Source organism: Macaca fascicularis, chromosome 6 (assembly GCF_037993035.2).
Source record: "Macaca fascicularis isolate 582-1 chromosome 6, T2T-MFA8v1.1".
Taxonomy (NCBI): domain Eukaryota; kingdom Metazoa; phylum Chordata; class Mammalia; order Primates; family Cercopithecidae; genus Macaca; species Macaca fascicularis.
Genome location: NC_088380.1, coordinates 166,753,212 through 166,775,951, shown reverse-complemented (window position 1 = coordinate 166,775,951; position 22,740 = coordinate 166,753,212). Strand labels below are relative to the sequence as shown.

Genomic DNA, 22,740 nt, shown 5'->3' with positions numbered 1-22,740 from the left:
GTCCTTTCCATGCTCAAAGTAGATATACTACTACCATAGGGTATTGAGCCCAGTTGGTTTTGGGGATAAAACCTTACATTCTGGGACCCTCTAAGTCCTGAGATCCATTCTCTCTATTTCCCCTGGGGTTGCGCTTCTTGAGTTTGCCAAAAGAGGGTCTAAAATCCAGGAACAGTCAGGCATGCTAAAATAACTCCTTGAGAGTGAGATGTACATAAAAATAAATAAAGACGGGCATGGCGGCTTATGTCTATAATCCAGCACTTTGGGAGGCGGAGGCAGTAGTATTGCTTGAGGCCAGGAGTTCAAGACCAGCCTGGCCAACATAGTGGAACCCCGCCTCTACTAAAATTACAAAAATTAGCTGGATGTGGTGACGCAGGCCTATAATCCCAGCTACTCGGGAGGCTGAGGCACAAGAATCACTTGAACCTGGGAGGCAGAAGTTTCAGTCAATTGAGACCACGCGACTGCCCTCCAGCCTGGGCAACAGAGTGAGACTCTGTCTCAAACAAAATATAAAATAAAATAAAATAAAAATAAATAAATAATTAAGATGTAGATTATGCATTCCTGCAGTGTTTCCAAAAGATGCTTTTGTTTCCCAGTTCCAATCTTTGAATTAAAATTTCTGATGAGACATAATCAAGAATTAGCATTCTGTGCATTTATATGTCTACATTTTTGTTTTCCCTTAGATCAGCATGCCCAATAGAAATACAATGTGAACCACATATGTTATTTATTTATTTATTAGAGATAGGATCTCACTGTGTCACCCAGGCTGAGTGCAATGGCATAATTCTAGCTCACTGCAGCCTCAAACTCCTGGCCTCAAGTGATCCTCTCATGTCAGCCTCCCAAAATGCTGTGATTACATGCATGAGCCACTGTACTGGGCCACACATGTTTTATTACTTTATCTGTATTTTGTGACAGGGTCTTACTCTGTCACCCAGGCTGTAGTGCAGTGGCACAGTCATAGCTCACTGCAGCCTCGACATCCTGGGTTCAAGCTATCCTCTCACTTCAGCCTCCCAAGCAACTGGGACTACAGGCGAATGCCGTCGTGCCTCTTTTCTTTTTTCTTTTTTTCTTTTTTTTGTAGAGAGAGGGGCTTGCTATTTTTACCAGGTTGGTCTTGATTTCCTGGCCTCAAGGTATCCTCCAGCCTTGGCCTCCCAAAGTGCTGGGCTTATAGGTGTGAGCCATTATACCTGGTCGAATTTTAAATTTTCTAGTATCGGCATTAAAAACAGTAAAATAAGTAAAATTAATTTAATATTTACTATTATTAAATGCAATTAATGTTTTATTTAAGAGAATATGTCTAAAATATCCCTTGGGCATGTGATCAGTGTAAAAATGTTATCAAGTTTTCTTTTTTTTTTTTTGAGATGGAGTCTCACTCATTCTGTCACCCAGACTGGAGGGCAGTGGCACGATCTTGGCTCACTGCAACCTCCAGCTCCTGGGTTCAAGTGATTCTCCTGTCTCAGCCTCCCGAGTAGCTGGGATTACATGCATGCACCACCATTCCCGGCTAACTTTTTGTATTTTTAGTAGAGACAGGGTTTCGCCATGTTGGCCAGGCTGCTCTTGAACTCCTGACCTCAGGTGATCTGCCCGCCTCAGCCTCCCAAAGTGCTAGGATTACTGGCGTGAGCCACCATGCCCAGCTGTAACAAGTTATTTTACATTCTCTTTTTCTTACTAAGTCTTTGGGGTCATGTGCGTATTTTATAGTATATCTCAATTTGGACATCAAATTTTCTTCCAAAATACTTGAGTCTGTGTTCACATTTCATAAAATCTGTACTTTAAAAAATTGATTCATATATCTAAGTTCTTTCAAACATGCTTCCCAGTAACTGAATTGAGTATCAGTTTTTAAATTTAAATTAATTAAAATTAAATAAAACGAGAAATTTAAGACTTTGGTTGCACTAGCCACATTCCAGATGCTCAGTAATCACATGTGGTGAATGGCTGGTATACTGGACAGGACAGGCTTAGACCTTCCAGAACAACTAACTATCATTCAGAGAATTTACATGCATCAGGGGCTGTGCTCATTACTTTACGTTTGTAACTTCAGGTAATCTTTACAATAACCGTGGCCTCTCTTGTTTCTTATAATCTTTTCACAAAGCAACAAAACCAATCTTTTCAAGACATGAATCACGGCTGGGCATGGTGGCTCATGCCTGTAATCTCAGCACCTTGGGAGGCTCAGGCAGGAGGATTGTCTGAGGCCAGAAGTTTGAGACCAGCCTGGGTAGCATAGTGAGACCTTATTTCTAAAAATTAAAAATAGCCAGGTGCCATTGCACATGCCTGTAGTCCCAGCTACTCGGAAGGCTGAGTGAGGAGGATTCCTTGCCCCCAGGAGGTGAAGGCTGCAGGAAGCCATGATCACACCACAGCACTCCAGCGTGGGTGACAGAGCCAGACCCTGTCTCAGAGATTAAAAAAAAAAAAAAAAAAAAAAAAAGGAAAAGAAAATATGAACTCTGTACAATTCTTTTACTGACTTCCCACCCTGATTAGAACAAAATCTAAAGTCCTTACCATGATGCATGAAGCCCATGCAATTGGGCCTCTGCCTCCCTCCCCGACCTCATCTCATGCCACCTTGCCTCTTGACACTATACTACTGTCTGTTCCTAAAACAACTTTTTTTTTCTTTGTTTTTTGAGATGGAGTCTTGCTCTGTTGCCCAGGCTGGAGTGTAGTGGCGCAGTCTCGGTTCACCCACCACAACCTCCTGGGTTCAAGCAATTCTCCCACCTCAGCTTCCCAAGTATCTGGGATTACAGGCGCACACCACCATACCCGGCTAATTTTTGTACTTTTTTTTTTTTTTAGTAGAGACGGGGTTTCACCATGTTGGCCAGGCTGGTCTTATACTCCTGACCTCAAGTGATCTGCCTGCCTTGGCCTCCCAAAGAGTTGGTATTACAGGCATGAGCCACCGCACCTGGCCCTAAAACAACACTTCTTTTCCCATCCCCATACCTTTGTACTCAATGTTCCCGCAGCTTGATACCATTAACAGCTCTTCCCATGGCTATTGCTCATTCTCATACTTCAGGTCTTCCCTTAATGTCACTTAAGTGGCTCACTCTATTACATCACCCTCTATATCCCCTTCATATCATTTATCATCATCTGTAACAATCTTGAGTATTTATTTACTTGATTATTGCAGCGCCTTCTATTAGATGGTAAGATGCACAAGGATAAGGATCTTGTCTGTCTTATTTGCTGTGAAATTTATAGCTCTTCACAGTGCCTGGCATACAATAGGCACTCAAATATTTGTTATACAGGTGGATGAAATTGGTAAGTACTGTTATTGCAAATGATAAGACTGAGGCTCAGAGAGGTTAAAAGTTTTTCTCAAGGTCACACAGTTAGTAGAATGGATCAGAGACTTAAAGCCCAGTCTAACCATGAAGTCTATGTTCTTCTAAAGAACAAAAGTGCTGGGCAGATTTAGTAACCTTAACTGCAGAGAGGAGAAGTGGCTTGAAGGTGATTTATGTCTATAAAAAAATGTGGATATATATTTGGCAGGAAAACTCAGCTGTTTTTCAGTGTCAGGCAAATGGCTCAGAGCCTGGTTAAAGATTAGGCTTTTAATGCTGGTGTTGGATGGGTGGAGGGACCAGAACTGACAGTCTTGGAAAGAGTCATCCAGAGGCTGCCCAGGCAAGCATTCTGCTCCCACTCACTTGAGTGCTCATTCCCCTTTTGCCCTCCACCTTGGTCTTCTGGACAAAGGAAGATAATTCACTGCCTCAACTATAATGGAATGGCTGACCTGGCTGACCTAGCACATTCCCCTCACTGCACCCCCCACCCCCGCACTCATCAGCTGGACCCGAACAGTTTATTCTGAGTTGTGAAACTTACTTCCAACCTTCACTTTGTTATATGAAATGTCAATGTCGGTTTTAAAGCATAAAGCATTGTGTCCATGATATACAAACCTTTGCAAGTTCAGGCAGGTGGCCAATTTTGGTCCAGCAGGTGGCAAGGGCAGGTGTCGGAAGGAAGGGGACGTTTGCTGAGTGTTGACTGGGTGCCAAGCACCACACAGAACACCTTCAGCTGTCATTCCCCTCGCTGAACTCTTCTAGACTCATTTTGAAGGGGAAGGAAATATTTTCACGCCAGAAAGGAGATAGGTTTCTTTGTCATCCTCTGTTCAGGTCAAAGCAGAGATAGTGGGTATTTGGGGAGCTGACTAAACTACAAATTTCTCAGCAACAAGCTCACTCTGGGGATTGAGATCTCAGTTTGGAAGTTCCCACTCTGGGGGCTCACATTTTAAAGAGGATGACTCTACCCTCCACCACTCCAGTTATCCACAACTGCTCAAATGCTGTTGTCACACAAAAGCAGCCACATACACCATGTAAATGAACAACAGTGCCTGTGTTCCAATAAAACTTTATTTATAAAAAGAGGCATCAGGCCAGACTTGGCCTATGGTCTGCAGTGTGCTGACTCCTGTTTTAGAGATGAACTGTGGTATCAGACTGGCCAAGACTGAATCCCAGCTCTGCTCCAACAAGTCCTATCACCTTCGACAAACTCCTTAATTTAAGTAAGCTTCAGATTCTCTGTTCGTAACATGGAGATAATAACAGTATTTTCATCCCAGGGCTACTGGGATGCATAAATGAATTAACATATGTAGAATACTCAGAACCTGTCTTTTAAAAAGTAACAGCTGGGTTTGGTGGCACATGCCTGTAGTCCCAGCTACTCAGGAGGCTGAGGCAGGAGGATCACTTGAGCCCAGGAGTTCAAGGCTGCAGTGAGCCATGAATGAGCCACTGCACTCCAGCCTGGACAACAGAGCGAGACCCTGTGTAAGGAAAATAAAAATAAGTGATCCACATGCCTCAGCCTCCCAAAGTGCTGGGATTATAGGTGTGAGCCACTGCCCCCAGCATAATCAGTTGATTTAAAAAAATATATATATATATAAAAGTGGGCTTTTCAGGCCAGGACAGTGGTTCATGCCTGTAATTCCAGCACTTTGAGAGGCTGATGCGGGCAAATCACTTGAGGCCAGGAGTTTGAGACTAGCCTGGCCAATATGGTAAAATCCCATCTCCTCTAAAAATATGAAAATTAGTTGGGTGTGTTGGCAGGCGCATGTAGTCTCAGCTACTCGGGAGGCTGAGGCAAGAGACTTGCTTCAACCTGGGAGGTGGAGGTTGCAGTGAGCCAAGATTGCACCATTGGACTCCAGCCTGGATGACAGAGGAATGCACGGTCTCAAAAAAAAAAAAAAAAAAAAAGAAAAAAGAAAAAAAAAGTGGGCTTTTCTTTTTTCTTTTTTAGTAGCATAGAAATTTCCTCAAGCCTGACTTTTAGCTGAATTATTTATATGACTCAGACCCCAACATTATCCTGAAATTCTCTTAAAACGAGAAAAAAAAGAATAGCTTCCAGTGTGCAAATCAAACATCCTCCCCAACATAAATATCTCAGAGTATTTCTATAAATATTTGAAGAAACTGTATCAAAATAGTAGCTTGTTTAGGAACTATCTTGCTTGTCCATGTAGACTACCTTACTCACAGTACCCTGTGTCTTTTAGTTAAAGACTATGAAAGCATTCAGCAGTACTTCAAACATAATTTGAAGTACTTCCTTAAACATAATTTAACGAATGAGATACTCATAGCCTGGGCATGGTGGCTCGTCCCCCTAATTCCAGCAGTTTTGGAGGCTGAGGTGGGAGGATCACTTGAGGCCAGGAGTTCAAGACAAGCCTGGGCAACATAGACCCCATCTTTACGAAAAATGAAAAATTAGCGAAGTGTGGAGGCATGTGCCTGTAGTCCCAGCTACTTGGGTGGCTGAGGTGGGAGGATCACTTGAGCCCAGGAGATTGAAGCTGCAACGAACTTTTGATGTGGTTTGGATCTGTGTCCTCACCTAAATCTTGTGTTGAAGTGTAATCCCCAATGCTGGTGGTGGGTCCTGATAGGAGGTGATTGGATCATGGGGTCAGTTTCTCATAGTTTAACACCATCCCCCTTTGGTGGTGTGGTCACAATAGTAAGTTCTTGTGAGATCTGGTTGTTTAAAAGTGTGTGGCATATGCGCTTTTTTTTTTTTTTTTTAAATGGCAAATCCACACTGTCAGATGAGACCCATGGCCTTTCTAGTGTTTTCCTGCACTGTCCTTAAAATGTGGCCATAATGTCCTTCTTCCAGGCAGGAAGAAAAGTGACAAAGGCAAAAGGATACATACATACAGGGCCAGGTGTGGTGACTCACACCTGTAATCCCAGCCACTCAGGAGACCAGGGTGGGAGGACTGCTTGAGCCCAGGAGTTTGAGACCAGCCTGGGCAACATAGCAAGATCCCCTCCTACAAAGGTAGAGAGAGTAAGGTATTTCTTTATAGCAGTACCAGAACAGATTAATACAGCTGTGTTCACATCACTAAACCCCAGCCTGGGCAATGGAGCAAGACCCTGTCCGTCCTAAAAACAAACAAACAAAAGATATTTGTAGATCTTTACTTGGCTATTTGAAACACTAATTATGGCCACCTAACCCGACTTTTAGATGAATATTTAATAAGTATTCACAGATATCCAAAGACACAGATTATGAACAAGATAAACCAACTTTCCTTATTTTTCTGTCCTTTGTCCAGTTATCCCTGTTTAGAAGTTGTAGACAAAATGACTGTGTTTGATCTGTAACTTTAAATCACAATACATTGACCCAAACTTTTCAAAGAGCCTAAGATAATTGGAGCTACAAGACCCATTGGCGAAATCTCATTTTATCTTCTATTTTCTTAAGTAGTTCCATCCAAGTGCACTTAAGATGCATTTCCCGGCCGGGCGCGGTGGCTCAAGCCTGTAATCCCAGCACTTTGGGAGGCCGAGGCGGGTGGATCACGAGGTCAGGAGATCGAGACCATCCTGGCTAACATGGTGAAACCCCGTCTCTACTAAAAATACAAAAAACTAGCCGGGCGTGGTGGTGGGCGCCTGTAGTCCCAGCTACTCGGAGGCTGAGGCGGGAGAATGGCGTGAACCCGGGAGGCGGAGCTTGCAGTGAGCCGAGATCACGCCACTGCACTCCAGCCTGGGCGACAGAGCGAGACTCCGTCTCAAAAAAAAAAAAAAAAAAAAAAAAAAAAGCATTTCCCCCTTTATTATTGAATTGTATATGAATTCAGTCCTAAACTGGCACTGAAAGAAATACATCATTGTAGCAGTACACTCACATGGAAGTGACAGAAAAACATCAGCATCTCTGGGAAATAGGTCTAAAGTTGAACAATGTAGTAACACTCAGCATTCACTCAGCACTACAGAAGCCGACCCTGAATTGAATATGCATAAGCTCTGCATTTGTGTGTGGTTACATGTAGATTACTTCTGAGCTAGGCAAGGCAAATATTACTCCCGTTTTACAGAAGAGAAAACTGAGGAAATCAAGAACTGAGAGGACTTGTTCAGGAGGACCACGATAGCTTACGACAGAGTTATATTTATAGCCAGAGGGACAAAGAGATCTCTGTCCAGTTCTTTATCTCGTTTGTTCTATGAACTCCTGTGGTGGGCTGCTAGAGCCTCTGGATCCCTTCTCAGAGAAATTGTTTTCTAAATGCATAAAACAAAATATACTGGAATATGAAGGAAATAAATTATATTGAAATACAGTTCCTATAATACTAACAATAAAATTAGCAAGATCTATATATCTGCATATCTATATTCTATCTGTCTACACACACATGCACACTCCTCCTTATTAACACATTAAATATAGCAGGTGTAATAACTACCACAATTTTGAAGTAGTGATGAGTATATTCAGTATTTCAAGTCATCTGAAACAACTTAATATGCTATGAAATATCTGATATTCTTTTGGTGACAAAGTCAAAAGCTCTGCTAATATTACTATGGCCTATTGGCTAAATTCATAAAAGAAGGAAAAGCTAAATTTCAGTTAAAAGTTAGAGGCCAGGCACGGTGGCTCACGCCTATAATCCTAGCACTTTGGGAGCCCGAGGCAGGAGGATCACCTGAGGTTGGCAGTTCGAGACCAGTCTGGCCAACATGATGAAACCCCATCTCTACTAAAAATACAAAAATTAGTCTGGTGTGGTGGTGGTCATCTGTAATCCTGGCTACTCGGGAGGCTGAGGCAGGAGAATTGCTTAAAACCGGGAGGCGGAGATTGCAGTGAGCCGAGATTGCGCCAGTGCACTCCAGCCTGGGTGACAGTGCAAGACTCCGTCTCAAAAAAAAAAAAAAAAAAAAAGTTAGTGAAGATAAGAATGTAATTTTTCCCCTGTCTAAAGTCATGACCCTTCCCTCTGAATTTTATCCATTGTCCTTTTAGGGGTTTGTAGACCCCAAGTTAAGATCTCCTTATCTAGTCCAATCTCTCATAAAACAGATGAACAAATGAGGTCCAGAGAGGGAATGTGATTTATCTAAGACATTTTAGCCACATAGCAGGGAGTAAACTAAAACCTAGAGGCTGATAATTCCTTCTCTACAAGGCTGTTATGAGGAATAAATGTAATAATATATGTAAAATCTTAGCACAGTACCAGTGACACAATGGGCATTTGTAGAAAACTGGCCACACAACACAGTAGAAGCAGAGAGATGAGACTTTCTGGAAATCTCTGTAACAGGGCAAACTCAGCTGTATGTGTCTTTTTGTTTGTTTTTATTTATTTTTTATTTGATTTAAAAAATTCTTTTTGCCACACTGGAGGAGAATGTTTGTTTGTTTTTAGACAGTCTCACTTTGTCACCTAGGCTGGAGTGCAATGGCACGATCTCGGCTCACTGCAACCTCTGCCTCCTGGGTTCAAGTGATTCTCCTGCCTCAGCCTCATGAGTAGCTGGGATTACAGGCACCTGCTACCATGCCTGGCTGATTTTTGTTTTTTAGTAGAGATGGGGTTTCACCGTGTTGGCCAGGCTCGTCTCGAACTCCTGACCTCAGGTGATCCACTGACCTCGGCCTCCCAAAGTGCTGGGATTACAGGCATGAGCCACCACACCTGGCCAGTTTGTTTGTTGCCCAGCCTGGAGTGCAGTGGTGCAATCACAGCTCACAGCAACCTGCAGCTCCTGGGCTCAAGTGATCCCCTTGCCTCAGTCTCCTAAGTAGCTGGGACTATAGGGGCGTACCACCAAGCCTGGATAATTTTTTGTTTTTAAATTTCTTTGTAGAGGGATCTTGCTATGTTGCCCAGGCTGGTCTCAAACTCCTGGGCTCAAGCAGCCCTCCCACTCTGGTCTCCTGAGTGGCTGGGATTACAGGTATGAGCCACCACACCTGGCCCTGTATGTGCCTTTTGTCTTTGTCACATTTATTCCTGCCTGGAAGAGGGACATTATGGCCACATTTAAAGGACAGAGTAGGGAAACTCTAGAAGGGCCATGGGCCTCTCCTGACAGTGTGAATTTGCCATACTGTCCCCACTGTCCCCAGACTGCCTACTTCCAGACTTCTCATATGAGAGAAAAAATAAACAGCTCTTTTTGATTTGTTCAAGCCACTGTTATGTGTGTTCTGTTATGTGCAGCCAAACTCACTCCCCTAACTGATACACAGCTCTTCCTGGCTGGATGACTTACTCTCTCTGAGCCCTGAGTCCTTCATTTAAGGTTTTTTGGTGAGGATTAGAAGATACAGAGGACTTAGGCAGTGCCTGGCACAGCCAGAAGCAGCTATTATTATTATTACTGTTTCAGTGGATTGCAGTTCAGTGCTCTTTCTACCAAATTGACTCACAGCTTAAAAATCACTCACACCGACTCAATATCCCATTAAGCCCTCCCCAGCCCCAGCCTCCCTTCTCCAGCTGCAGCTCTGGTCCGCTGCCTCAAAGTCAGCCTGAGGAAATGCTTATAATGTCCCAGAGAGAGGAACAGTTTATGAAAATGCTGACACAGAGGAAACACCTAATAATTAGTGGCTGACGACCACAGACATGGAGGCAATTAGGAAGGTTGTATAAATTGAGGGGACTAAAGCAACTTCTCATTTATTCCTCAAATGTTTTGCCTAAGCCTCCGAGATATTTCTTCTGCCAGCAGTACTGACTTTACAGGAAGAAAGTGGGATGAGAAGTGGTGGAGAGTTTGTAGGAGCTGTGAAGAAGCTTTAGACTCCAGATGCCTTTCCTGTTCCAGTGGCCACTCTGCTAGGCTTTCTCCCATATGAGCTGGGGCCACGTGGGTTGTGCTGGGCATGCGTGAGCCCATAGGACTTACAAGGGCTCAAAGGGCAAGGATGGCCTGTGGTTCCCAAAGGCACACTTGGCCTACAGTTCTGTCGAAGGATGGTGCCATTTATCTACCTGGCTCTTTTGTTTTCTTTGACACTACTTCCTTAGCACTGATGGTTTAGGGACCACCGAAGATGCTAATACCTGCCAAAGTGGCTTCCTTCCATGTGGGGCTAAGAAGTGAGGCACATGTCTCTCTATACTGGGGGCTGGTTGGGTCCCCAGAAGTATACTGGGCAGGCTAAAATTGGGCATCCATTCTAATTAATATCCCTTTATCATCATCATCTTTATAAAAAAAAACACAATTAAAAAAATCTAGGCATTAAAATAAGACTAACTTCAAGCCCCAGTACCACTCCCCAGAAGTGATATTAACAGGAATGAAACCAATGAACTTTTCCTGTAATTTATCCCAGTGATGTTTTAGCATTTCTTTCAGATTCTCCCTCTCCCTTCCTCTGCCCGCAACCACCCCAGGGAGCTCTGGTTTGCTACTTAATCCAGCTGTCTATATGAAAACTTGGGGGCTCTCAAGGCATCAACTTGAAGGACATGAGGAAAACTCTCAAATTTCCATTTTCTTACCTAGGGAGATTTTCCTAAGGGCTAAGGCACAGTGAGTTGCTTTTGTTGTTTCTTATAATGAACAGCCCTTTAGATCTTAGATTTAGAAATGTTCATTTGGGATTCCTTAGTAATCACTGCTCTGGATGGCTCTTGGCATAAGATGAATGATGAGAGAAGGAACATGAAGGCTTGTGGGAGGTGCTCTGAGAGTCATCTTGACCACGCTTATTTCTTATAGGAACTGACACTGCCAGTAGCATCCCCTTGGAAGGATAAGTATGACTAGCAGTGTGAGCACAACTTATGAAGGCCTATTTCTAGAAGATTCTCCCACCCCTGCGGGATAGGTAAAATATAGGAGGCAGTGAGAGTGACTGGGCATTCTCTTCCCTGCCGTCCCTTTCCCTGCTGAGGGCTTCTGTGATGGAGTCACATCAGAGTGCCCAGTTACTCCTAGGGCCTGCAAAAAGGTCTTGGACCTGAAGCCACCTTCTGTCTCCTCAGCTTTAGTTTCCAAACTGCAGGCCTCCCTGGCCCATTGCTGTTGCTCCATAAAGTGACACAGTGGGGTGGATGAAGCAGTTGGGATCTGTTTTTAGCCAAAGCTTTGTCCACAGCCTATAATTTCTTCTTTTTTCTTTTTTCGAGACAGAATCTTGCTCTGTTGCCCAGGCTGGAATGCAGTGGCACGATCTTGGCTCACTGCAGCCTCCTCCTCCTGGGTTCAAGTGATTCTCCTGCCTCAGCCTCCTGAGTAGCTGGGATTACAGGTGCCTGCCACCATGCCTGGCTAATTTTTGTATTTTTAGTAGAGACGGGGTTTTGCCATGTTGCCCAGGCTGCTCTTGAACTCCTGACCTCAAGTGATCTGCTGGCCTAGGCCTCCCAAAGTGCTGGGATTACAGGCGTGAGCCACTGTGCCCAGCCAACAGCCTATAATTTCCAAAGGATTGATGAGCTGTAAGTCCTACTTTCAGTTCCCAAGAAGTAGCATCAGTAATTGAATAGTGTACTGTTTCTCAAATATCAGTGATTAGCATATCTACATTATGATTTTTGCTATTTCTGCAGTCTTCTATTATTTAAGTAAATTTAAAAATCATTCCATCACTTTTTGACTCAGTAAAATTTATTTTAAGAAACTTTTATGTCATCTGTATGTTGAAATACTAGTGTCACTTGTGCTAAAGAGATGTTTTTAGTAGAAATAAGTAAAATAGAAACAAAATAATGTTATTAAAATTGAGCTTTGAGGTTGTCTGCTTAAATTTCTGAGCCTGAGGTCTGATGTCTCTTTACTTAAAGAAATACATCCTAGCTAACACGGTGAAACCCTGTCTCTACTAAAAGTACAAAAAATTAGCCGGGCGTGGTGGCGGGTGCCTGTAGTCCCAGCTACTTGGGAGGCCGAGGCAGGAGAATGGCATGAACCTGGGAGGCAGAGCTTGCAGTGAGCCGAGATGGTGCCACTGCACTCCAGCCTGGGCAATAGAGCAAGACTCTATCTCAAAAAAAAAAGAAAAAGAAATGAACAAGTTGGGGGTAGCGGCTCAGGATTGTAATCCCAGTGCTTTGGGAGGCCAATGTAGGAAGATCATTTGAGGCCAGGAGTTTGAGACCAGTCTAGGGAACACAAGGAAACCCTGTCTCTACAAAAAGGTAAAAAAGGAAAAAATTTTTTTTTTTTTTTTTTTTTTTGAGACAGAGTCTTGCTCTGTCGCCCAGGCTGGGGTGCAGTGGCCGGATCTCAGCTCACTGCAAGCTCCGCCTCCCGGGTTTAGACCATTCTCCTGCCTCAGCCTCCCGAGTAGCTGGGACTACAGGCGCCTGCCACCTCGCCCGGCTAGTTTTTTGTATTTTTAGTAGAGACGGGGTTTCACCGTGTTAGCCAGGATGACTAGGTCAGTTAGCCTCGATCTCCTGACCTCGTGATCCGCCCGTCTCGGCCTCCCAAAGTGCTGGGATTACAGGCTTGAGCCACCGCGCCCAGCCGGAAAAAATTTTAAATAAACCACACACATAAAGAAAGAGATTAGCAAGTATTAGAGGGGTGTTAGGTGTCTACTAGTAAGACAGTTCTCTTAGATGGACCCAATTCTCCCCCTCATCTTGCTTATAGTTCTCAAGAGTAACTAAAGAATGTGCTGGGGATATAATATCCTGAGATTTGGAGGAGCCAACTGGAACAGCTTGGGCTTTATTTCAGTCCCTCCTAGAAACAAGATGTTCTTCAATGCTTTAGCTCAGTGAGTCCCATATCCGCTGGTATAAAACCCAGGATGAGCTGCTTTCCAGGGTCCTTCAGCTGTGGTGCAAGGGAGCATGTGCAGATGAGCCTTCATCTGCCCCAGGCAGCTTTTCCTGAGCTTTGAGGGACTGGCTCATTGTGAATCCTGGACTTCTGTTGTCCCTTGCTGCCTGTCTGTGAGTAATAAGCCCATTTCATGTAATGGGTTATGTGTGTGAATATTCTCTTAACTTGGCAAGCAATTGGTGCACAGTGAACCTGCTTTGCATTAGCACCAAGGCAAGACTTTCAACTTGACAGAATCAGAAAGAATAAAAGAGACTGAAAAGAGAGTAACTTTTTAATTCTGTGGTTTAATATTATTGTTGCCTACTTGGTACTCTACTTAAGTTATCCTATAGGTAGGCAGAATGCAAAGTACACTACCTGAGCAGTTTATGGTGTCTTAGAAAGTTAGAACCTGAAGGGCACAGTGAGCTCAACTTCCTTCTTGCATAGATGAGGGAAGTAGCATCCCAAGGGGAAGGTGAGGACAAAATAACTTAAATTTTTTTATTGTAGTAAAATACATATAACATAAAATTTCCTATTAGTAACATACAATATTCATAATGTTGTGCAACCATCACTATTACCAAGTTCCAGAACATTTTTATCACTCCAAAAATAAATTCTGTACCTATTAATAATTCCCATTTCCCCCTTCCCCCAGCTCTGGCAACCACTCCTCTGCTTTCTGTTTTTATAGATTGAATCTGGATATTTCACATAAATGGGCTCCTACAACATGTAGGCTTTTGTGTTTGGCTTCTTCTTTCAAGATTCATTTATGTTGTGGCATATAACAGTACTTCTTTGTTTTATGGCTGAATAATATTCCATTGTATGGATATACCTCATTTAAAAAAACCCTTTTATCAGTTGATGGACATTTGAATTGTTTCTACATTTTGGCTACTATGAATACTGATGCTATGAACTTTTGTGTGTAAGTTTTTGAGTAACCTGTTTTCAGTTCCTTTGGGGATATACCTAGAAGTGGAATTGCTGGGTCAAATGCTTATTCTATGTTTAACTGATTGAAGAACTGCCAAACTGTTTTTTTATAGCAGATTTACCATTTAATATCCCTACCAACAGGGCGCAAAGATTCTAATGTCTCCACATCATTGTCAAGACTTGTTATCGTTAAAAAAAAAAATGATACCCACTTTAGTGAGGTGGATAAATTAACTTTAATGCAGCACAAACTCCCTCTCTCATCCATCATCCTTCCATCCACCAACCAGATTGATCTTTCCAAAATGCCCATCTGGATCACATCACCTGCAAAACTGGAAATTTTCCTCCCAGTTTCTTAGGATGAAGACAAAAATACACCCAAAACCCTCAAGATCTGCCTACCTTCCCAGCCTCCTTATGACTCTCTCTCCTTCATTCAGTACCATCCGCACTGGCCTTTCAGAAAGCACCCTCCTTGCGAGAGCCACTGCCTGAATTGTTTCCTCTGCCTGCAATGCTCCCTTCCCGCCCCACCTCTAAAGCTCAGCTCAATCCAGGCATAATGGTGCACACCTATAGTAGCAGCTACCTGGGAGGCTGAGGCGGGAGAACAGCTTGAGCCCAGGAGTTTGAGGCCAGCCTGGGCAACATAGTGGGACCCCCATCTCTGAAAAGTAAAAATAAAAAAACTCAGCTCAAGCTCCATTCCCTCAGGAAAGTCACCCCTGAACATCTCCTCCCTCCCCACCTCCACCTAGGCCTGGGGCCTGGTGGTCAGCCCTCAGAGCACTGTGCATCTCTCCTTTGTAATACTTATTCTTTTCTGCAATTATACATTTATTCATGCCATTAATTGATTATATGGGAGAGCTCCACTTTCCGTCGCTTATGAGGCACAGAGAGACAATGAGGGCTTGGAAGTTGTTTGAATCTAAAGCAATGGTCTCCTCTCCTCTCCATTTGGTCCAATGAAGGCTCACTCTAATTTCTCCCTACTCCATGTTCCTTAACTCAAAGACCAACTGTTTCTCCCCATAAGATTCATCAAGCAAGCAGGGTTTTTGCTTTCCTTTTTTTTTTTTTAGACAGGATCTGGCTCTGTCACCCAGGCTGGAATGTAGTGGCACAATCATGGCTCACTGCAGCCCCCAACTCCTTGGCTCAAGCAATTCTCTGGACTCAGCCTCCCAAGTAGCTGGGACTATAGATGTGCACCACTATGCCAGGCTAATTTTTAAATTTGTTATAGAGACAGAGTCTCCCTGCGTTGCCCAGGCTAGTCTCAAACTCCTGGACTCAAGCAATCCTCCTACATTGGCCTCCCAAAGTGTTAGGATTACAGGCATGAGCCACCACACTCAACCTGCTTTCTTTTTAAATAAAAAAATTACTTACAGGACAATAAAAAGTATGCACTTCATTGAAATTAAATATGCCTACTTTTCAGAAGACATTATTAAAGAAACAAAAGGCAAGAGAAATGAAAAGACTGGAAGAAAATGTTTGCAAAGCATATATGCATTAAAAGAATTACACATAATATAAATAAATAACTTACATCTCAATAAGAAGAGCAAAATTGCCAATAAAACTGAGCAAAATATTTAAACAGACACATCACCAAAGATGTACAGAGGGCAGATAAGCAGATAAAAAGATGTTCAACATTAGTAGGCTTTAGGGAAATACAAATTAAAGCCACAAGAGAGCACTACAAACCAATTAGAATGACTGAAAATGAAACAGAATCATATACTAGGTGTTACTAAGGATGTGGAGCAGCCAGAAATCTCATGCATTGTTTGGAGAAACATGAAATACCACAGCAACTTTGGAAAACAGTTTGTCAGCTTTTTTTTTTTTTTTTTTTTTTCAGACGGAGCCCTGCTCTGTCGCCCAGGCTGGAATATAGTGTGATCTGGGCTCACTGCAACCTCCATCTCCCAGGTTCAAGCAATTCCCCTGCCTCAGCCTCCCAAGTAGCTGGGATTACAGATGCCTGCCACCATACTTGGCTATTTATTTATTTATTTATTTTTGTATTTTTAGCAGAGACGGGGTTTCACCATGTTGGCCAGGTTGGTCTCAAACTCCTGACCTCAAGTAATCCGCCTGCCTTGGCCTCCCAAAGTGCTGAAATTACAGGCGTGAGCCACTGCACCTGGCAGTTTGGCAGCTTTTATAACATTAAACATACACTTACCATACAACCCAGCAATCCAACTCCTAGGTATTCATTCAAGAGAAAGGAAGACCTGTATGCAAATGTTTATGGCACTTTCATTTACAATCTAATGTCCATAAACTGATGAATTAATAAACGAATTATAGTATATCCATACACTGGAATACCACTCACTGATAAAAAGGAATGAATTACTGACACATACAACAACATGGATGAATCTCAAAGGCATTGTTTTATACAGAAGGCTACATAGGGTATGATTTCATTTATAAGACATTTGGGAAAGGTAAAACTATAGGGGAGTTCAGTGGTTGTCAGGGCTGATGAAGGGAGAGGAATTTGATGGCACAGGGGCCTGAGAGAAATTTTTGGGGTTATGAAAATGTTCTGTATTTTGATTGTGGTGTTGGTTATATGATCGCATACGTTTGTCAAAACCTATCATACACTTAAAATCTTACACTTAAAAATGGTGAAATTCATTTTATATAGTGAATTTTATTTTATATATATCCTACCCCCTCCAAAAAAAACTGACTTAAAAGACTTACCTGAAAATCAACAACAACAAACACAAATAAGTTGATTTAAAAAGTGGGCAAAGGACTGGAATAAATGTTTTTCCAAAGATAATATGCAAATGTCCAATAAGCACATGAAAAGATGCTCCACATCACTAATCATTAGGGAAATGCAAATCAAAATCTCTGTGAGATATCACCTCACACCCATTAGAGTGCTTACTATGGAACAAACACTAGAAAAATAACAAAATCGATGAAGAGGTGGTGAAAACTGGAACCCCTGTGTACTGTTGGTGGGAACGTAAAATGGTGCAGCCGCTATGGGAAACAGTATTGGGGTTCCTTAAAAAAATCAAATTATGATCCAGCAAGTCCATTTCTAGGTATATAGCCAAAGAATTGAAAGCAGGGTCTGGAAGAGATATTTATATGCCCATCCTCATAGCAGCGTTATTCACAATAGCCAAAAGGTAGAAAGCAGCCCAACTGGCCATCAGTGTATGGCCTCAAGTAATCCTCCTGTCTTAGTCTCCTGAGTAGGTAGGAATATAGGTGCATATCACCAAACCTGGCTAATTTAAATTTTTTTTTTCGTAGAGATGGGGTCTTGCTATGTTGTCCAGGCTGGTCTTGAATTCCTGGGCTCAAGTGATCCTCCCACTTCAGCCTCCTAAACTGTTGGGATTGCAGTCATACACCACTGTGCCCGGCCACTGATGCAATTTGAATTTTATCTTCCTAACTAGTTCTGAAACTCTCCAGGAAAGGGACTCAGATGTAGTTGTACCTCTGTGGCACAGGTGAGTTCAGTAAGGTCAGTTAGACTTTCTGTCTCTTGGTTGTCTCCTCCTGGAGAGGGGAAGGATCAGTGATACAGAGAATCTCAGCACTGTAAAGGACTGTGGTCTCTTACCACTTTTAGGGTCTGACGCCTGCTGAGATGCATATTAGCTTCCTAAAGCTTCTGTAACAAAGCACTACAAAGTAGTGGCATAAAGGAACAAACACATTGATTCTCTTGCAGTTCTGGAGGTCAGAAGTCTACAGTCAGTTTTACTGGGCTAAAGTCAAGGTGTCAGCAGTGGGGTTCTTTCCGGAGGCTCCTGGGTCTGGAGAAGCTGTTTCCTTGACCTTTCAAGCTTTCAGAATCTGCCCCACATCCTTTGGCTCACGGCCCTGTTTCCCCATCTTCAAAGTCAGTCGTGTGGCATCTTAAAATGTCTGTCTCTTTGTTCTCCTGCTTCTGTTGTCACATTGTCTTCTGTCTGTCTCCTTTTGTGTTTGTCTTATAAGAACCCTTGTGATATCAGGCCCACCAGGATAATCCAGGCTAATCTCCCCATCTCATGATCCTTAACTTGATCATATCTGCAAAGTACCCTTTGCCATAAAGGGTAACATTCGCAGGTTCCAGGGATTAGGATGTAAAGATATTTTGGGTGGCGGCGGGGGGCGGGGGAGGGGGGCGGCATTTTTCAGCCTACAAAGTCCACGAGGAGAAGTGACACATCTGCTTGGTCATCACTTACCACCAATGGCTTGCACATTGCCTGGCACTTGGTCCACAGACCATATAAAATTAGACTCATGAAAATTGTGCATCCCTTTTCCAGAAAAATACTACATTGTTCATAGCATTTTAGAGAGCTCCCAGATTCCCTGAAGCCAGCGCACGGACCCCAGGTTAAGCAATCCTAACCTAGAATTCTAGACTATCTTGCTGCATCCATGGAGGGATAGGGGAAGTGCCGCAGGGCCGCACCAGCTGAATTGCCAAGCAGCCTGGTTTCTTTGCACTCCCGTGGCTTAGGCGCGTTGGCCAGCGGGTGGCGCGCGGGTCCACCTCAACGCCGAGCATGCCCCACGCCAAGCACCTGCTCAGGGGAAGGGGAAGGGGGCGTGGAGCGGGCTGGGTCACTGCAGTGTCTGAAGAGCTGCTTCCCAGTCTCTGCACGTACGGAGGAAGGATGCCCCGTTCCAGGCGGAGAGGAGCGGCTCCGGGAGGCTTCGTCTTCTTTGCTGCGCTCTGCTGGAGACGCCGCGGCGCCGGCCCGCTGAGCCCGGAGCAGAGACCCGCGCACCTGGGCGTCCCCGCCGCGGGAGGTGGATCGGAGCTCCTGGCAACGGCAGAAAACACAGAAACCCAAAGGCAAATATTTACGTGCCTGCAGAGGAAGAAACTGAAACCTCTACGCGTGATTTAAAAGGCATGATAACAGCTGCCGTTTGGTTTCTGGAACCGGGCTAGTCCAGCTTCTTACACCACCACCCTTTAGCCCGCAGGCCCGGCTCCCCTGCCGCTGGGGCCAGGGTGTGGACGTTAACCAACTGGGAAGTGACTGGTCGATGACAAGCTTACTTTCTCTGGAGTCATCCTGGGTTCTAGGGACCCTTAAGGCAGAGGGCAGGTAGAAGTTACATCTGGAAGCAGCACCATCAGAGATTGGGAAAGAGAGGAAGCTGCTTTTCCAACTCGGTGTTTAGCAAAGTGGACCCCGTAAGACAGTAGGCACCGTTGAGCGGGGAGTAAAACCTAGCCCTTATCTGGGCAATGTAAGACGGAGCACCCATGCTCCTGGAATTACGATGGGGCTAGGCCTCCAGAAACCCATCGTAAAGCCAATAAATCGTAAATTGAGCCCTCCTGAGTCATTGACCGTCTGTACAATGCTTCTCAATATCTGGTCCATGGACCAACTGTATCATTTCTTTAAATGCAGATTACTGGGTCTTATTTCCATCTGCTAAATCCGTTAGAGGGGGCTGGAGGTAACTGTGAGTCTGTATTTTTAATTAGCTCACTGAGTGATTCTCCTCTCTGAGTTTGATTATCACAGCTCCAGCTCTTGGTACTAAAAGCTGTCGGTTCAAATAAAAGAACCGGCCTCAGAGCACACACCTCTTTTCAAAGATGAGTCTCTCTAGTCTCACAAGTCAGAGGGTGCAAATTAGGTCATGTGATTGTGAATAATCAATATTTTCTGTCTAGGTTGGGTGTACTAGCTTACACCTGTAATCCCAGTGCTTTGGCAGGCCAGGGAAGAGGATCACTTGAGGCCAGTAGTTTGAGATCTGCCTGGGCAACATAGAGGGGCCCTGTCTCTACAAATTTTAAAGATTAGAAGAGCATGGTGGCATGCACCTGTAGTCCCAGCTACTTGGGAGGCTGAGGTGGGAGGATCCCTTGAGCCAGGAGTTCGAGGCTGCAGTGAGCTGACTGTGTCACTGCATACCAGCCTGGGTGAGCATTGTCTCTTAAAAGAAAATCTGTCTACTGGTCCTCACCTGTCAAACTCAGGCCCTCCTAAAAGGCTCCCCAGATATTTCTGGGGGCCCTGTGGGTTCCTTTCTTCCCACCACCTTCTTAATAACTGCTTTCAGCAAGTTGCATTAAAGAGTAGTCACTGCTGCTGATGCTTCTGGTGCTTCTGTGAACTCTCCTCCTCCTTCGGGGCTATGCTGTGTCCCAGCCCTCCCAAAGCTGCAAAGCCTCGAGGGCTAAATGGAACTCTCTTCCCTTCAGGTCCCACAGTACCTTGTTCCAAGCAGAATGCTCCTCTTTCCAATGCAGGATCAGGCTTTGTCAGCAGGGCCCAGAGGCAGCACTGCTTGGCCTCTCAGTGATCCAGAGTCCTTTGAGGAAAGAGTTTCTTCCAAGATTATTTCCAGTCCTTTTCCAGACCCTTTGGTGTGCTGGTAAATAGCTCTACAAAAAAGAAAAGAAAAAGGAGCCCTGATTTGTAGTGTTTGTCAATTTCTGTGGTGTACATATTCCCATCAGCATATTTCAAGCTGTCATTATGTCACTGAAGGCAAAGTTGAACAGAGATGCTTATAAACTGCTCTCAGCTGGTACAAGTCAGCTTTAGCATGCTACTACTTGGGGCCTGGCCAGAGACCAGATATTAAGACATCATTCATTCATTCAATAAATATTTAATGAGTGCCTGCTGTGTGCCAGTTATTATTCCCTGATCTAGGAATCCAGAAGTAACCAAAGTAACTAAAGTACTTGCCAAGGTGGATTTCATATTCCAATGGATGAGATAGCCCATAAAGAAATAAATAATAGATCAGTTCACAATGTGTGCTAATTAAAAGGTAAAACCAGGTAAAGAGCTACAGAGTGATAGACGATCTGTTTTAGAATGGGTAATCAGGGCCTCTTTTAGGGGGTCTCTTATTGAGTCCTGAAGGGTGTGAAACCTGTAAATATCTGGAATGAGCACAGGCAGAGGAAACAGCAAGAGCAGAGGCTCTGTCCCTGGTGTGTTCATTAAGGGGACCCATGTGGCTGGAGTGGAGTGAGGGAGGGGGTAGTATCAGAAGAGGAGGTGGGAGAGGGGCAGACCATTGCAAAATGTGGATTTTATGGATGGGAAATCATTGGAGGGTTCCAGCAGAAGCATAGTCTCATTTGCTTTTCTTTCTTTTTTTTTTCTTTTCTATTTTTTTTTGAGATGGAGTTTTGCTCTTTTGCCCAGGCTGGAGTGATGTGGCCTGATCTGGCTCAGTGCAACCTCCGTCCCCCAGGTTCAAGCAATTCTCCTGCCTCAGCCTCCCGAGTAGCTGGGATTATAGACACCCGTCACCTCGCCTGGCTATTTTTTTTTTTTTTTTTGTATTTTTAGTAGGGATGGGGTATCGCCGTGTTGGCGAGGTTGGTCTCGAACTCCTAACCTCAGATGATCCACCCACCTCGGCCTCTCAAAGTGCTAGGATTACAGGCGTAAGCTACCACGTCCAGCCTCATTTACTTTTCAAACAGACCATTCTAGTAGCTGGGGAGGAGGGGCAAATTGACCATTTTCTGAGGTGGAAGCCCAGAGTTTAGTTAGGAGGCAACTGCAGTGGTTCAGGCTGGAGAAGATGGGGTGGTGGTGGCAGTGGAGGTAGTGCAAAACAGATGGATTCTGGGTAGCTTCTGATGCTTGATGTGGGGTTTAAGAGTCAGAGAGAAGTCAAGAATGAGCTACGATTTTTATTTTGTGCATTCAGATGAACATTGGTCCATTTCCTGAGATGGGGGGCAGCCATTGTGGGAAAGAAACAAGAGGTCAGTTTGGGACATGTTAAGTTTGAGATGCCTATGAAAAGCCTGAGCTGGTGACATAATTTGGGAGTCACCATTTTGGATAAACTTAAAGTCATGGGAGTGGAGGAGGTGGCCAGGGAGTGAAGAGAAAGGCCTAAGGACTGAGTCCTGGAAACCTCAACATTTAGAGATTGGGAAGAGGAGAAGGTTCTCCACTGAGGAGTGGTCAGCAAGGTTGGAAGCAGTGTGAAAGAAGTGCTCAAAAGTGAAAAACCATGTATCAGTCACACCAAATGTTGCTGAGAGGTGTAGGAAGATGAGGCCTTGGCTCTGGCAGCATCAAGATCCTTAATGACCTCGACAAGCAGAGTTCTCAAGGAGAAGGAAGGATGAAAGCCATCTTCAGTGGATGGCAGAAAGAACCCGGGGAGGGAAAGTGGAGTCAGGGAAAATAATGTGGAGTGCTTTAGTTAGGGGAAATACTGGGGTAGTTTGGTAGCTGGAAGCAACACAGGTCAACAGAGGAAGAAATGGAGAGATCAGTGATGCTAGAAAAAAAAAATATCTTGTCTCTCTGCCCCCAGAGATCCACCTGCAAAATTCCCCTTCTTGCAGAATCCTGTGACGCATGCATGCCATTTTATGCAAACAGATGTTTGGGAGGACCTGTGAGCCACTAATGCAGCAGACACAATCAAACTTCAAATCCCAATTTCGGTTCGGCTGGCACCCTTGCCACATTCCCACTGCCAAGGCAGTGATGAAGATCCTTGTTCATCACTGTATCTTAAGCGTGTGTGGCTGAGAAGAGGCCCCAGCGGCATGCGCTGAGTGGGTGTTGGAGGAATACCTGTCTCTGTTACC

The 22,740-nt window shown here is 44.2% G+C and overlaps 1 protein-coding gene across 1 annotated transcript in view; it reads right to left on the bottom strand.

The window, feature by feature from the left end:
- Positions 1-17,423: 17,423 nt before the first annotated feature.
- Positions 17,424-22,740, bottom strand: part of ADRA1B (adrenoceptor alpha 1B) — a 73,046-nt gene continuing 67,729 nt past the window's right edge. Inside the window, exons 2-3 of the transcript XR_012414318.1 lie at positions 20,377-20,547; positions 17,424-18,958 (exon numbers count right to left, since the gene is read on the bottom strand). The gene's annotated coding sequence lies outside the window, so the exon portion shown is untranslated. The remainder of the gene's footprint in view (positions 18,959-20,376; positions 20,548-22,740) is intronic.